Source organism: Falco punctatus (assembly GCF_963210335.1).
Source record: "Falco punctatus genome assembly, chromosome: 15".
Classification (NCBI taxonomy): domain Eukaryota; kingdom Metazoa; phylum Chordata; class Aves; order Falconiformes; family Falconidae; genus Falco; species Falco punctatus.
The window spans coordinates 4,185,786-4,204,398 of NC_137595.1; the positions used below are offsets into that span (position 1 = coordinate 4,185,786).

General features: G+C 34.9%; 1 long non-coding RNA gene across 1 annotated transcript in view; it reads left to right on the forward strand.

Annotated features, from left to right (window-relative positions):
- The window catches only part of LOC308053675, a 72,133-nt gene extending 54,715 nt beyond the window's left edge, over nucleotides 1–17,418 (forward strand). Inside the window, exon 3 of the long non-coding RNA XR_013923757.1 lies at nucleotides 7,917–17,418. This is a non-coding gene — a long non-coding RNA (uncharacterized lncRNA). The remainder of the gene's footprint in view (nucleotides 1–7,916) is intronic.
- Nucleotides 17,419–18,613: the final 1,195 nt, after the last annotated feature.

Consider the following 18,613-nt stretch of genomic DNA (forward strand, 5'->3'; position numbering starts at 1 on the left):
ATTGTAGAAAATTACGTAGGAATTTGAATGTTAAAAGCAGATTAGAACAGAAAAGATTTAATATCAGGTTGGAAGAGTAAAACACAGCTGGAGCGTAAGATCTTTTTAAAATAATCTACAAACTCATGTAGTATAAGAGAAACATAATTAAGATGATGGTACTTTACAGTGTAGCTGGTTCTCTTCCAACTCTGAATTCAGCTAACATATCCTTCGTGGTTTTTGGTGGCTTCCACTTCTTCAAACAACTTTCATTGAGGGGAAAGACAGATGGAGAAGAAGGGGTGAATATACAGGAGATACTTCAGCAGGCAGAGTGATCTGACATGTCTGGCCTAAGCATGAGAATAAATAATATTTTTTTTTAAAAAGTCAAAATTAACTTAATAATTTTGATCAAGAATAAAAAGTAAGATCTCCTTTATAGATGTGTTGTGATCTAAATAATGGTTTTTCATTGCTAGTTTCTTAGATTTCCATTTCATTTTTTTAGTATAGAAAGGAAAAAAACCCTGTATGTTGAAAAACTGTGCTGTGGCTAATAAACAAATACGATGATGAAAGGCAAGACTTTCATTATTATTGTAATAGATGATGTGAAATCACCTGCAAATATGTGCTTTGTTAATTTTCAATGACTGAATGTCAAAAATCTTTCCTGTCAAGACCATTGTCCCATATAGTACAGCTGAGTGGCTGTCGTATTTGCTGAGGGAAAAAAGAAACAAGTTTAACAAAGTTAATGATACTATATATAGTATAATTTTCTAAGATCTTTCTGAGTTGAGAAAGCCAAGTGGTTGACAACCTATAGGAGTAGCTATTATGGCTCAGTTGCAAGGAGGAAAACGAATAGCAGCATGTCGACCATATGACTTTATTTGATGAACTAGAAGCAGCTACTTTATGACATTGGGAGTCAAAGCCAATCACAAGCAAACTGTAGGCACTGCCAATGTTTATATCCATTCCTGCTTGTGGTATCAAAAGTTCTTATTGTGGTCTAATTGTAAAGCTCTGAGAACGGGGAAAACCTAGGCACACGTACACACAGAGTGTTTTTGAACAATGTGTGGTAGATTGAAGCAATCTAGATGTAGCTATTCATTGCTATCTAACGTTGCCACATTGGACCATCTGGTCCTGTTCTGTTTCTGCCTCATGAACTAGGAAAATGAGTATTCCTTTTCCAAATCACAAGCCACAAGACTTAAATATTCTGTGATGAATTACTACAGAAAAAATTAATTAATAGAACATCTGCCTGCCAAGAAGATAGAGTGCAAGTAACTAATATGTTACAGTTACTGGGCCAGGTTCTCCCATTATTCTGGCAGTTAACAAAGACCAGAAGGCAGATGGGTCAATCTGGCCAATAATTTTTTCGTGACAGTGTAACTGTCACCTGGCAAATCTAGCTCAAGTAACAACCTCTTTCTCCCTGTGCCTAGCCTACAGCAAGCTGGATGCTCTTCAGAATCCTTCTCAGCATCTATCACTGTCTTTAGGAGATTATGTGACTTTGAAAGTCTGGTATGAAACCGCAGAAATACACAAGTCCCATTGTGTTAGAATGTATACAGAGTGACTAAGCCACCATTGAAAACAGCTTTCACATACCCAAAATCGGTAAATCTGATGTCAAGCAAAAATGACCATTTTTATACATATGGTATGGTGACTTCAGTAGAATAATTTGTAGAAGTAAAATGAATGTTATGCCTAAGAATAATTAGCTTGAAATTACTTTTTTTTTTTTTTTTAATTGAGTATTTGGAATTCTGTTATTTAAATTGAGTATGTGATGTTTTTATTCCAGTTCATCTTTGCACTTGCTTTGAGACGTCAAGTGTCATTTTTACTTTGGCAAGAGGTCTTTTGATTATCAAGATAAAAGAAAATGTTTGTTCTGAATAAAATCTTATTTTTTACTTTACAAATGAATTGAATGGAAAACTTCTACTAATGATATATGCTTCTCGTTAGCAAACGGATCCCTTTACTGTGGTAATCAAATATACCCTTTCTTCAAGTCAATCCTCACCCATTTTTATAATTAACATCACTGTCCCCATTTTTTTTCCTCCTCTGAAGAATAACTTGAAATATATGTCTGTGAAAGCTTTCCAGTCAGTTCACTATAAGGAAACTGATGTACAGGACTCCTAGGGGGGTAACAAAGTTTCTTCAACCACAGAACTACAATCCACAACCAGACATAAAATCATGCAGAGATAGTTTCTTTCTCTGACTTCTCTGTTTACCAGTAATTAGAAAGTGGTACTTCAGTACAAGAAATAGTATACTGAAACTGCTGGTTTGATACAGGGTATGCAATCAAGCCCACTGCCTGCAGGGAAGAAAAATAAACTACTGATTGTGAGTGGCCAGCAGTAGCTACTGCTTTGTGTCCAGTATTATATTAAAGCAATTCACAGTTAACATCATATAAGCATTGCTCAATCACTGTAAATGAATGCTCACTAGTGTTCTCGTGAGCACAGCCTCAAGACAGTTCAATGGCAGCATGTATGAAGTCATAATTTGGCCCTAGTATCAAATGAAAAGAAGCAGCTGAAATGTGAGTGCCTGCAGTGGAAGAGTAATATTTTGCAAACTGAAATGGCACCGGAAATCAATATGACACAATGAATATAAAATCTTGAAATGCCATTTCTACAAGTCTTTAAAGAATAACTATTGAGGACTAACATTTTCTGTACTATTATGTAACCCTTTTAAAATGTCTCCTTCAGCTATACGTGAGAAATGAGTTTTTTAAAATATTGGATTTTTAAACACAAAGGTAAAGAATCTCAGCTGCGATCTAAGGTCACATCTCTTTCTGGAACTATTCAGAACACATTTGAACTGTAAAATGAAAGAAATTTGGATATTAAATATTCTGATATGACACTCCCAATGAGACTGAGAAATCAGATTATGACCAAGATCAGTGTTTGTTTCATTGACTTCTGCTATGATATGAGACTAAAGTATAACCAGCTGTAAATTTCTCCAGACTCAGGGGTGAAAACAGTAACCCCCATCCCCACCAAACCCTATAATCAAACAACTCTTATGTCAAAACTGAAATTTAACACAATATTCTAATCAAACAAGCCTGGTCAGAACTTAAGGACTTGAACGTAACCTAGCCACTTGTAAAACAACAAATATGATGACAGATGACAAAACCACTTATTGTTAAAGTATTGTGGGAAAAGTCAATGGCTAACGATGTCTGAAAAAACAAGCAGAAACACTGACTTTGGGAGCTGGGTCAAAAGAGAGCAAATAAAAAAAGACCTAGAATGCAATTAAATACTTCGTTTGCAAACAGGTAAATACCTTTTTTTCAGTGCAGAGAATTGCTTTCCTGTTCTCAATACTGTTTTTCAGATCTGTAAACAGAAGAAGTTCAAGCAGATTATAAAATAAAGAAAAACACTGTGTTTTTTCCAGCTGCATAGACTCGGGTTTTGGCCTAAAAGCACTTTTATCTTGCTTTCTTTAAAATTGCTAAAAGGGTCTTTAAGGAGTATCACAAAGCTTCAGAGATTACTGCAGTGACCAGTTAAGGCTCACATCACATGTCATATATTGTTAGTCCTCTGAAAATAATCATCCTAGTGTATTCACCTTGTTTACTTCGTGGAAGTACCTTCACTCACTTCATGGGCAACTTTGACGTTTTCTTTTCAATTAGTATGTTAAATAAATAATACAAACTCTATTGGCAAGGAAGCAACATTTCCTCAACGTTTGTGTCGACTCTTGACCAACTCTCAGGATATATTTTTGTATCTACCATCAAGAAGGAACAGCAGAATATCTGAAAATGTCAAATCCTTTTTAGTTCAACCTTGCAAAACCCAAATATGTTTAAGAATTCCCCTTTGGCTTGTTTACAGCAATGATGGAATAGAAGATCATGTTTTGTCCTCTCTGTTTCTTTACAGGAACTCTTAAAATTTCAAGTTCAGAAGTCAGAACACATTGTGCTCATTGACCTTTCGCTATAGCATGTCATTTCAGTCTCCTGTGCAGAGAATTTCTGTTTTTTCTGGGAAGTCTGGGAACAAAGTTTTTCTTTTAATCACAGTAGTGACTTGTGATTCCACACAGGCTAGAATAAGTTAATGGAAAAAGTTATTACAATTTTCCTTTCACTCCCTCTGAAATATTGGCCCTCTCAAGCCAAATACAGAAGGAAATTTCCATGTGAAGATCTTCTGCAACATGAAAAGCTGGGTTTTGACAGTTAAGGAAATAATTATTTTTGTATGTTGAGGAGAAAGCACTTTGCTGTTATCACATAAATGAGTTATTCCTATAAGAAATGGTACTGTAGGCATCAAACCGTGTTAGATAATGTTAAGTAATTAAAGAAGGAAGAACAATTCATTCCATCAGTTCTCACTTTGCATCTTGAACCCCTCATTGCTGATGCTGTAAGTGAATAGTGGTTTGTCCATACTAGCAGTTGCCATAAAGAACTGAAAACAGCAGTTAGTCTTACAGCAGGAAATCATGGTTCAGTGTGTCAGAGAAGGTATCACACACATCACTGTGAATTAGCAGTACACATCAGATTCCTTTTTACACACTGAGCAATGAACCTTTTATGTGACACTGATTTTTGAGACTTGTCTGTTTCCAGACTAATCAGGGGAGTGAAAATTACTGATACTCATTTCTAGAGGACTTGTTTTTCCTTTGGGTTCTGGCAGAAACTACTCTGTATACAAAGTGAAGAAAAGACTTTTAGTGTTCTGAGAATCAGATAGGCAAAATAGGAAAATAACTGGAGGAGACAAGTACTGGCATGTGTTATACTAGATGCTGTTCCCAGACAGAAATTATTTGAATAGCTATGTGAAGGACATACACATTAAAAAAAAAAAAAAAAAAAAAAAAAAGTCTTCTGTTTCAGATGATACCAAATGAGTTTATTACCTTTGATTTGTAATAACTTGTTGCTTAAACTCTATAACATGGAAGCCAATTTAATAGAATCACATTCAATGATTTCATATCATAGTCTATGATTCTAACTTGTGCTCAAGTTCTATAACATGGAAACCAGTTTCAGTTTAAACTGTAATCCATAATTTTTCTTACTTGAGAGACCATTTCTTAGAATTTGTAAACAGCAGGAAAATGTTTTGAAGATTGCTTTTAAGCAGAATGATGACGTTTTCCTGGTATTCTGGGTCCAGGCTATGCTCCTTTAGTGAGATACAGGAAGGTACACTTCTGCAGCAATGGGGGAATAGGTCTCAGTTTGAACCAGTATCAAAACTCAACTTCATTGAAAATAAATTGAATTAGAATCAGAGACGATAATAAATATTGGATGACTTTTCAAGTTCTTTTAAAAATACAATTATTTACAAATGACACAAATGAGAAAATTGGGAGTGTCACTAATAAAGTGAGAAAAACAAATTAGGCTACTTTATTCTCTGCTAAAATGTAGATTAATTGGTCTACTTAGATAAAAGAGGCGGTCATCTACATAAAGTTCAGATATCAATAAGGTGCAACAGACCAACTTAGAATAAATTTTCAGAACCTAATGCAGATGGAGCGTACTCAGGTGAAGCTGATTAAAATTCTGTGGTCAATAGAATTAAATACACGTTCTGTTCACAGGACAACTTGTTTTTAACTATTCTAAAAAGGAACCAAAATATTTTGTTAATACATCCAAAGACATAGAAAAGTCCTTGGAACAGTACTTTGTGCAAATTGTTTAGGATTCTTCACAAATAATTATACATCTATTATCATATTCTTCCAACATAATCACACAACCAGTCTGATAACAGAAACAAATTTAGAATATATTTGCTTGTACACTTTCATAAGCACCTTATACCCTGTTAGTGTGCTCACGGAAACAACCTTGTTATTAGAGCATAAACCCTGCTAGCAGTAGATAAAAATTCTGTTCTTTTCCTTGCCATACACTTTTTAATAATTGCATTACATCCTCATGTCTTGCTTTATTCACAAGTACATCATGATAACGATAATTTCCAGCTCACTGACATGGACAACCCATAGTATTTTACAGGCATTAGGGAATTTGAGAATCTAGAGAGAACTGTTATGGAGATGTAAATTACTGTTACATCATACATATATTCTCATTTTTTACAGTATTATCTGATGCATTGCAGACTTTGAGATAAATTCCATGTTCTAGGATATTTTTGAATCCCACACTTTCCATTATGTAGGCAGAGCTAAAAAAATTATTTTCAAAGGAAATAATTTCTTTTGTTCTTTTCTGGCTATCTCATTTATATTTGTAAGCAAATTATGTTTTGGGATGCAAAGCTGTCTATTTCATCCCTGCTTATAGGATCTCCTCATTCATGATGCCCAGAATATATTACAGCTTAATCCAAAGCCCACTGAAGCTGCAGGATGAGAAAGGGTGGTACATCTCCTGTGTCCGTCACTGCCTTGCCACCTCAAAACCAAAAATAACCAATTCCAGAAAAGACTGAAAGTCTAATATATCCTTCCTAAAATCAGAAGGTACTGATAATTGGATGCAGATGTACTAGAAACTCTTAAATAAAATGTTTCCACATTTAGCTATGTCGGGTTGCCTCTCGTCTTTATATTCTCTTGAGGCTGACAGTTACTGATGTTAAGTCAAACTATACAAAACAAGCTGAAAAGAAGTTGTTGGGAAGAGTGACTTCATTAAATGGCATCTACATTCAATGCAGTCTACTGCTTTTGCTTCAAAGCAACATATAAAAGTATCTTTGTATACTGCTGGTATTTCGCTGACATTTGAAGAGACTTCTAAGGTGTACTAAGTTGGCAGCTATTGTAGTAGGAGAGTTTGGTTTTCTAAGTTATAGCAAACCAACCCTAAACAGTTCTCTGCTTAAAAAAAGAAAGTTTGTGAAATAGCAAAAAAAAGTACATACACAAAGAAAAAGAAAATATCACTTTAAGCAGTTCCCTTCTTTCTGCAACTCCACTTAAAAAAAACCCCAAAACCAAAGAAACCCAAACAAACAAAACAAAAAACCCTGAACAAACAGAAAAAAAATGTTATTCAGAAAAGCCTGCCTAAGCATATTCTGTCTGAAGAAGTGATTGATTCTTGTCCTTGGTCAGCCTAAGATACTTCTTTTCTAACAGAGAGCAATATTCTGTTAAGTGGCAATAGTAGCAAGAGGCTGCATCCCTCACTGCCTCACGACTATATCTCGGCATGCAAGAGGCAACATTCTCCCATCAGGGCTAAAACAATTCTGCCTGGGATGTGGAACCCATCTATCCCGAAGCATGTAGGCTTTCCTAGCCTCCAGCTTTCATCTCATTTTCTAAATTCCCACTGTCTTCAAAAGTGAGAACAGAGATTTTTCTTGGATGCAGGTCACGTAACTGAAAGAAAAAGATTGCTATAACTTGTACACATACAGGTCATAGAAAGCGAAAAATTCAGTCAAAACAGTGTCAAAAGGCATTGCTTTTGAGTTAGCTGAAAAACACTAAGTCTTCTGATCTTTCTGACAAGACTGTTCTCTGAAAATACAGTCTTTTGTTTTTCCAAAGTGTAAGGTACAGATGATGACAAATAACACACCCAGAACAAGCATCCAAACTCTACCCCAAGAAGGGATGCTTACTTAAGGATACCTTAAAAAATCTGACTGTTTAATAGGACTAATAAATACAAAGGTTTCCAGAAATTGAAAGTAAAAGCACTTTCTGTCATCACATCACGCTGTTTTTCAGAATATTAAAGGGCTTTTGCCAGACATTTTAATGATGTGTAGACTCCATTCACAGGCATTGTGGACAGACTAGGGTTACTTATACCTTGAGACTAGAGAATTTAATTTCTGTGAGCATAACTCAAATGACCTTTTATTTGAAAGCATATGCCAGTACGTACCTTAAGATTCAAAGAGAAGATCTGTAGGAACATACCACAGTACCATTGTCAAATTTATGGAGTATCTCTGACAGAAGAAAACATCCTAATGAGCTCATGAGAAAACTGACAGCCCTAGGAAGAGACCTATGTGGAGGCTGCAATAAGAGACTGGATTCCTTCAAATAGGAAAATCTGAAGTTTCTAAAAAATTCCTTAAAAAAAACCCCAACGTTGGCCTGATAAATTTGCCAGATGGAAAAAATACTGAGCAACTGCTAAGCAGCTTGTGCAGTTTTGAAAGTGTGACTGGAACCTGGAAGGAATCATAGGCATTTTCTGACTGTTGTCTGCTTATTCTTGGAGATACCAAACCTGAAGTTAGAATGATCATCTAAGTACAAGAGAAAACACCAAATATATCTAGGATAATTCAGTGAAACATCCTGGATAACCCCTGGTGTTACTGAGGACAGAAAGAAGTCCTTACCAATATCAGGGGCTCCAACAGGCTTCACTTCAGCGGCTGAAGAGCAGGATGAACAAGGGGGAATGTTCTGAGGACAGCCTTGTTAAGAGATGGACCTCCGGACTGGCAGATTCCAAAGGCCTTTGTCAGGGCCAAATACTCCATCATCATCAGTTTGTCACCTTTTCAAGCAGAAAAATTTGAAACTCAAATATTCAAGGCTTTCTGTAACAGCATGAACTCTTTCATGTAGGTTAATCTCTTCCCATGAATGAACAAATGAAACATCATCACCTAAATTGTCTAATGCGAGAGGGCCATTTGGAAAGACCAGATGAAAATTTGTCACCATTATATAATGTATCATCAGATCATATATCTCTAAGTTTTGACATAGCCTAAAGTTTGAAATTACACTAATTAAACAGTTGCTTTCTACTCTCCAGAGTAGCATTTACATTTTGAACTAATGTATTATTTAATGAGGTTTATATATTATGTAATATCCACTTTCCAAACTAGGAGAGTGAAGGGGAAAATATCTTTCAAATTTTCATAAAACCTTGATAAAAATAATATTTTAGTACTTACCAAAGGAAACTTATGTTTTCATTGATTATAACAAAACTGTTTCGATATATTTAAAAGTCATTTTAATTTGTCAAAGGATCCTTTTGTCACTGTAACCAAAACACATACTTTTGTATGCAAATAAATCTGAGCTCTGTAATTTTAAGGGGTAGCATATCCATTATTGTACAAGATACAAATGAAAGTATTTGTACAACTATAAATATTTAAATTTAAAAGATGGGACTGAAGCTCTAGAAGACTGAAGGTACCAAATAATATGAAATACTGTCAATGTAACGGTTGCAATTTGGTTCTGACAGCAATGTTAAAGGAAGCCAGTGTGGCAGGTTTTCTGGTGAAGAAGACTGGGAAGAAGGCAAGAAATGACTCCTACCTGTTTCTGCCCTATACTTCTTACTCAGACAGCATTCTGTTTTATCTAGGAACAGTGTCTGGACCCAAAGACTGTTTGCAGGAGAGAAATTAGTAGTATTTCTATTTTGGTTTTCTGCTCACAATCCTATGGAAAAACAAAAACCAAGAATAACCAACTGCAACTATTATCTTTGTTGTATGCATAAATTATCTTTGCAAAAATGTAAGGGTCTTGCATTTAAATAAATTATTTTAAAAGGACATGTTAATGGGCTATCATAGTTTGCTTTCTAACATCAGGGATTCTCCATGGGTATGAAGAAAACATAATCACACATATGGTGGAACTAAAATGTACTATTTTTCTTGAATGAAATTCTCTTGTTAACTCAGCATGCACTGCATGAGATCACATATAATTTTTCAACCATCTGCCCACCTCACAGCATTATGGACAGAAAATTTCTATTATTCAGCCACTAAGATTTTATGCTGGGTGACTTATAAGTGTGGATTCACTATAATATCTTTCATCATTGGTAGTAAATTTGGCATCTATGCAGATACTACTTGTATTTCTGTAGATTCCAATTTGAAGAATAAATTTCAGTTCAAGTCTGTCCTCTGCCACTCTTTTCTAATACCTTACAGAACACACATGCCATGTGATTTGGACATATAAGCTTTTGTATGATAGACTAAGTTAGGAAAATGCATTGCTTAAATTTCAATGTTAAAGACAGGTTAAGAAACATCAGAAACCCTTGATTGTGATTAGCTGTTTTATAAAAGAAAAATAAAATCAACCAAACAAAAAAACCCACAACAAACCTACCAACCTCCACAGCAATATCTTTGCTGTGAAAAGATCAGAAGCCAACATGTTAATGAGCTTTTTTACAAAATTAAATCACTGCTGTTAGTGTTCACTGACTTCTGATTAATTCATAGATACCTTATCATAATACAGTGCTTCATGAATAACCAAATGTAAGAACTGTATTAGGATTTTTAGACCATGCCTCTCTTTTGGTATTGCTGCCTACCAAGCAGAATCCAATCACAGAACAGTCTGTTACTGTTCAATTTATGACAGCCTCTATTTTCAAATTAGAAGTCTCCATATATACAGCAACGACAAGACATTTTTCAGGAATCTCTGACATGACATTCTTGTTTGTAAAAGATATTGTGGAGATTAAATCCTTTTTTAATTTCCTGAGTCTGTACAGGTCTGCTTTCTTACTTGAGATATAGCACACCATCTTTGAATATCCTGAAACTAATTAAGAACGAGATGAGTTTTACATTAAAGTTTTTTTTCAACTTGTTCCTTAGCTTTCATTATTTTAACCTCTTCCTTAGTATTCACAGCTCACCCATATGGGAGATGCTTTTTAAAAAAAAAGTATTATGAAAATTCTGTTTAAAAAGGAATATTCATTTCTACCTGTATCAAAATAATTGAACAAATTAAAATCAGGAATGGAGAGAAGCAACCAAGCATTTTTTCATTAGAACTTAGCTAGTGGATATTGCAAATAACCCTGCAAAATTCCCTTTTTACTTTCATCGTGTATGCATATACAGCATTAATGCGAAGAATGGACAATACCAGACTTCAAGCAGACAAACAATGTAACATCAAGAGAATGCAACATCAAAAAAAGAAAGAAGGAAAAAAAAATGCTACCTCAGCTCCACAACTCTGAGAACAATCTAATTCTTTTCTTTTCATGACAAAAGCATGCTAGTGAAGCAATTGATGCTTTTTGCTTCTCTGTCATAGAAATATATTAAACTTGAAGAGTTAAATGTCAGAGCCAACAGTAGAAACTGCTGGAGGCTGATAGAGCCCATAGATTGATGAACGCTGAGAAGACTACTTTTGTTTTTAACACACACACCCCCCACACCCCTCAATATTACGTACCAAGTAATGAGATAAGGGGCAATGCTTTTCTAAAACTAACCTAACTTGTAACCAAGAGAGCTGTTCAGAGATACTGCAACCCATGAGCTGACTAAGTGCTTACAGTTAAAATCCCATTTCTTTCCCTCGCTCTCTCTTTATATAAGGTGGGTACTCCCCATCAGTTTTCGTGCAAACTGTACTTTTTTTTTTTCTGTCAATTTATTTTGTTTTGCACTGCATAATATGACAGAAGAAGGGATTAACAGAGTCTTCATTTGCCTGTGGCTGGCTTGGTGATATTAATATCGGTGATTTTGAAACCAGTTTTTTGCTTGTGTGGGTAGAAGAATATTTTCTCCCTGTATAACACTACCTCTGTTCTGATAGTGACAATGTACTTGATCTTTATTTCATGTACCTAATTTTTCCCTGACTTTCATCTGGCCAGATTGGTAATGGTCCTTCCAAGTTTCCATAGGCTTTGGCCTCATCTGCTCGTGTAAGACACTATCAGGTGTTACTCTGCAGATGTCTTCATTCTTGCTCCAGTGCTGTCCTGAGTTTGTATTTATTTCATATATAATGCCATCTGCAACTTGGCAAAGTGCCTTTGCCTCTCCTTTGTCTTCCTCTTCCCCAGCTGTGGACAGACCTCATTACCAGCGCACAGCAGCATGGCTCTGCCCCTGCGGCAACACGCTCCGTGATTCCGATGATCTTTTAACAGAACCTTGCACCACTGAACTCCCTACAAAGCACATCCTGGGCTGGGCAAGCTAGTGGCCCCTTTGCTAGAGAATATTATTAATTATTACATCCTTTGTAAGTATTATATGAAACTATAATGCCTAATTATTTGGAAACCTAATTTAGTAACCTAATGCTGTAAGGAACCATATTTTCTATTGTTTTTCATTAGCCAGTGGTTGCAGCTATTGGTTTTAACTGCAGGCTCAACCTGCAAAGAATGCACAAGTAGACATCTGTGCAAATTCACATTTGGCTACTGAACCACTCACATGTTTTACAGTACAGTGGGATCCATTCCTTAAGTTTATGCATGAAGAATCCCTGGAAAATCGTGCCCTCGATTTCCAAATTTATTTTCTGCTTGGGTTTTTTCCAGGTAGCTTACTCTTCAAGTTATGGCTAATTTTTGAAAAAGATGGCTGTGCATGGTTTTTGTAAAAAAGTGAATGATTGGTTCAGGAGGTCTTGCTGGACAGTTAAAAATTCTGTGATTATAACACCCGAGATATATCACTTGTTAGCTTTTTTGCCCTTTATATGATTTACAGGTGGGTTTTCTTCCTCTTCAGCTAGATACAATCCCTGGATCACATTAGCTTTTCAGGTAAGTTTCTCCTTTTACCAGCACAGTTCAACATCTTTGAAGGTGGCATACTGGTTATTACCCATTTGCCTTTGTACAACAGATCTTGTGTAGTAGAGGATCTCTATTCTGGCTAAAACAGAAAGATTAAAATTTTGGGGCTAGAGACATCCTAAATAGTAATCAAGAGTCTTTGTGCAGCCGATTAGTTTTAGAATACTCCATGATTAATACTATCTTTTTTAATATAATATGCATTTTATAATGTGGGATAATAAAGTGAATGTTAGAGAATATTAATTTTTGTAAAATACTACTTTTTAAAAAATACAATACCACCTTTAAAGAAAAAATAATCTTTAACATATGTATTAGTTAGAAGCTTGTGTTTTAATCTAATTAAGAATTTTATTAGCATATAAAGTTTAACAACATCAAATTGAATGTATAAAATGCTATGACGGCATACAAGTATTTTTTTAAAAAAAGACATCTCTAACAAATTATGCAGAAGTCCTCTGTTTAAAGGTGAAATACAATGTGGGTACACCATTTATTGGCGTTTCCTTTTGTTGCTGTTGCTAAAATCATTATCTTTTATTATGGTTTTCATTTCCCTGCATGACATTTTTAGTTTTACAATAGACTGTTTTTTAGTTGTTTCTAAGTGATAATGAAAAAATAAAATGGGGAGTAATTATCTGTATGGCAGAACAGTACTGGGAGATTTTACTCATCAATTCTTCACAAAACAAATACAACTCAATGGTGTGACACCAGATAAAAGGGAAAGCTTTTCTGGGATATGTTATCCCACAGGGATGTTAGAATTAGGACACACGAGGTAGTTACTCTGCTAAACACAATGCTACTAATAGATCCAGAATACCCTACCCAGTCTTGAAAAACAGATTGTAGGAAAGATATTGGTTAGTGGAAAGAAGCTGGAGAAGAGCAGAAAGGGTAATAAGAATTTTAGAAAATACAGCTAGAGAAAAATACAGGATTTCCTTATGTGGGAAGAAAAAGACACCAAGGATCAGATGCAAGTTATGATAACCTGTCATCCATAATAAGAAAGCTGAGGAGCTTTTCATTAGTTCTGAACAGCAGGCCAAAAACAGCCGTAGCAATTGTAGAATAAATGTGACTAATGCTTTGCTTTAGAAAAGCATTGTACTTCTTTCTGCAGTTTACATATTTAATTAAGCTCGTTTGGGGATGAAGTTAAGCATCAGAAATGAGGATAAAGTTGAAACTAAATATGACTTTGATCTACACTAAAATCTGAACTTATATTTATAATACACTCTGCTGGTAATCTTGCACTACTATATGTTTCTGTGCTATTGCCGTGATATATAAACATTCAGGTACCTGAAGAATGCGCTTTAAATTCACGTTTATATTAATTTGCCTACCCTCTGGTGTTTAATAATGCAGCAACCCTTGCTTAGCATTAGTAAAATAATTTAAGTAAGTATTTTGCAATGCTCCATGAAGTGCATTAAAGCAATAATACATTCTAAGTATATAAAAAAAGGAAACCAATAATACGGTGATACAGCTAAAAGCTCCTTTAAATGAATGTAGAAGTAGCAGACATCATAAATGGCTTGCTTTAATGTTTTTAAATTAAAGTTCCACCAGCTGATAGGTTTGAAAACTACCCTTCTCTGAAAAACAAACGATCATGACTGAATCCAGTAAAAACACACAACTGCAAATCATTCATGATGAGAATTTGGTGATTTTCTTTATCAAATATACAAATGAACTAATGTAGCAAGTCACATGCATATTAAACCAGTGTTTAGTAACAGTACGGCCATTCGTCATATTGCTGGATATGGAAAACAGTTTTGCCATCAAAACCCATGACAACCTGATTTCATTATCACTGCTGCTGTGGATTTAAATGAATCTGGTGGTACAATTAGAGGTTTCCTATGTCTAAGTTTTTATATTTAGGAGAAAGGACATTTCAAATCAGACAATGGCACAGTCCAAGGCTAGGCCTGGTAGCCTTGAATCTCAAAGAATATGTAGGATCCTAACTTGATTTCAGGTTGTCAAGGGGTGGTGTAGAAGTGACATCTTTCCTTCTGCACAAGCCAGTCTCAATGATTTGAAAGGAGATAAAATTAGACCTGTATCATCAAACCACCTGAAATCAAGTGAAATTTCTATTAGCATTGCCAGTTTCTAATGCATTTCCATACATTAAACATTCACTATGAAACAAACTCCACTGTTCAGCCAGAAAATTGGTGGATTCATTATTCTTTCCAGTTATAAAATCACAATTAATAAGCAGTGACCATTTGTTTTTCCTGTACTGTATTCAGTAACAGTCTTGTCTCAGCACCAGGGCTTAAAATGAAAAAAAGTGCAGCAGCCACTGTATGTATGAGACACAGCGACAACTTTATGTTTTCTGTGGCCTGTTGGAACTGCCTTCTTTCTTATTAACACACGTCTACATTATGTGAGCACATGTGCTTTGTAATCTACAATTCAAATATGAATAAGGCATTACTATATAACGCTGTTTGTGTTTTACAAAGAAACTACATATAGCATTATACAGAGAAGCCCGTAAGAACTGTGTGAATGTATTAAGGGAAAGAAAAAACTGGAATAGGAAGTTGGCACAGAAAAAAGAAAGGACAAAAGTGGAAATAGTTTAAGTGAAGAATAGAATGGAGGAGGTAATGAAAGGAATAACTGAGAAAGTGGATCTCCTAGCATGCAACAGGTTAAGAAAGAAGGAAGTGAGAACAGCATGCAGCAGAGAGCATTAAGGTATGTAAAATATCGGGAAGTAATGTAAGAGCCAGAGAAAGCTGACCCCCTTTCCCAGAAGATGCATAGTGAGAATACACATTTTAACCCCCCGAAATTATTTCAGTGGAAGAATTTTCATTTTCTACTTTTAATCTACAGACACGTTCTCCTTCAAAAATGGTTCACTGATAATGGGAGAGGGGACTCCACGAGAGCCACCACAATACTTCAGTAACACTGGATGCCATAACCACATATGAATGTAAAACTGCAAATGGTCACTGACACATACAGTTATTTAAGGTACACTTAAAGATAGATTAGATAAAGATATGAAAAGGAATTTTTATAAGGTCAACTTATCTTTTCTACCATCTTAAAGGAAAACCTTGTCTCTGTACTCAAAGTATGAAAGAAGTATGTCTTTTATAATGCTGAGCACTAACTTCATAGGCAGTCCAATCATATACTAACAAAACTACAAAGTACAAAGAAAGGAAATCAGCGGTAAAAAAAAAAAAAGAAACTTTCTGTGCTAATGACAGCCAGCTAAAGATTTGGATCGTATTGCTGCTGGGTATTGATTTTTCAATTGTTTGTCAACAAATCTGTTGAGCCTTTAACTTTTTTTTTTCTATGTAGAAAGTGTATAAAATATGGGAGTTTCCTAAGTAAGAATCTGAATAAACAATTAAAAATATTGGCAAACAGATTTAACACTACCACATAGAATGGTTCCTATCTCTTGCCAAAAGATGGAGTGCCATACAGGAATAATACTCCCTCAAAGTTATCTCACCACATTGGTATTTTCCTTTTGGAAAGAAATAACCAGTCCTACAATAAGTTTATTTTCTGAAGTACAATGACATGGATGTTTTCATTTTAGAAACATTCATTTTGCAAGGGGGGTAAATCTTGAGACCACTGTCAGAGAAATGAATTCTTTATATACGTTCTTGTTAAATATTAGCATGATCTGCAAATGCAAACAGGAAGAAAGGTGGTATTATTCTAGGATGTTGATACATAAGCTTTCCAAATTTGAATTCAATCACATAGGTACAGAGGATTATGAAACATTTGTCCTGAGTATTTGACCGGAATTATGTAGCAAGGACTGGGTTGTACTACTTTTGCCTCAAATGGATACATTCACCAACGTATGCATCGCACCACCATAACCCCTGCCAATTCTCTTAGATTTCCAGTTAAAAGGAGCCTTGCATGATTTTCTTAAGTAGCACAGGAACCTACTTCAAATTGTGCTGTTCCACATCTCATATTCTGCTTATACAAGTATCATATTATTTTTATGATGAGCAACCAAGAGATAATAATTTAAGCATTTTTTACAATTACTGCTGTCAGAATTTTGACGAGACTATTCCTGTGAAATAGCTGTTGTTATATGACTATGAAGCAGGCTATTTATCTAGAAAAATAGCAAATAAACTATCACTTTAAGCTGTTTTAGTGTTAGCTAAGCTTGAAGCATATTTTATTTGTATCATAGTTTAATGCTGGATTAACTAGAGACAAATCCTATTTCTTATATCCTGTTCTCCCTAATTATAAGTGCCTTCTATTTAATTACAGAAAGAGTGTAAATGACATCATCTTGCATTATATCAGATACAATAAATTCTGCCTTGCTTTTCAGAGTGTTATCTAACCAACTAGTAGAGTTGGTTAGATGTTCCAACTCAAGCAACCTAAGTTCCCCAACTCCCTTCCTGTTTCTTTGGCTAAACCACAGAGTTACTGTTTCCTATCAAAGTATAATTTTAGTTACTCAATAATAATAATAATGAATTTATTCACATTACCAAAAAATTACAGGAACATGAAGCAAAAAAGGTATAAGGCTTTTGTTTCACCAAATCCACTCAATCCCCCTCCACAACATTCAAACGACATCCACCCTCACCACAAAATAAACCAAAAAAGCCCCAGAAAGCCTTGTTCACTTGGTATTTTCAATTAAAAATAGGTTTCTTTCCAGGAAGTTCAATGAGTTGGTATTAACTCCTAAAGTGTTACTGTAATGCACCCAGAATGCCTGGACAAATGTCCCTTGCAGAATTAGTATTTTTGTATGATATAATATTGCTAGATGGCTTATTATGAATATTTTTCATTGAAATTTTATGTGACTATTAGGTTACTACTCAAATGTTAATTTTAGGAAAAATGCAACACAAAATTTAAGCACAAAAGTCATGTAAACACAAGAGAAAGGTTTATTTTTATGTCTTAGAGTGAGATCTCAATGCCAGTACTTGCATTCAAAGCTAAAACTTTCTACTAGTTAAAATTAAGAATGAGAATATGGTCTAGGTTTGTAACAAAGCAACAAAATCAAATTACTACTCTAAAAAGAGAAGAAACAGGAACATTTTTCAACTCTTCAGCCTACAAATACAAGCTTTGCAAGGCTAACAAGAATCCTTTGCCAAAATAGATTATTTTATTTAAAATAGCTTATTTGAATTCTCTTGAGAATGTTTAAGAACACTTTCTGGAGCAAGCAGTAGTCACTTTAATTCTGACAGAAAACTTACACCAATCATTGGGCAAAGTGTCTGAAAACAGAGCGAAGAAGGACCCATCAAGTCACTGCAAGTGTATACCTCCAGAAAAGAAATTGAGATAGTCACCTTCACACAAAATAAGTAAAAAACAAAACCAAAAAAAACCCCACCCAACTAAAAAACTTTTGCGTATAAAGAGATCAGAAAGGGACAATAAATCAAATCAGTATACTTCAAAAAAGTTGAAGTCATCTCTAAGTGAAGAAAATGGAAAAACAACCCTCTAGCATATTAAATAGAAGCAGGGAACACAATGAAGATCTATCAAAGTTCTGGTAGAAGAGGTACAGAGCAAATTCAGCAGAATTTTGAAGAGTAATCTCTAACTCTGAATAGTATTTTACCCAGGATTTCTAAAAGAATTCAAGCATAAAACAGTTGAATTATTCACTGCAATTTAACTCAAAGCTGTCTCAATAACAGACAAAGATACTTCAGTGCCAGGGGCAAATATGACACAAATTTCCCACACAGACAACTGTGGCAGAAGTCTGGAAAATTACAGCAAAGAAGCCTGGCTTTCTTATCATGCAAACTAGCAGAATTTGTAATAAATCCCCCATGTATTAGAAGACACCTGAATAAATAAGATATCTCTAATGAGTCATCACAGGTTTTGTTAAGAAAAGTTCTGCTTTCTTTGAAAAAGTCAGCA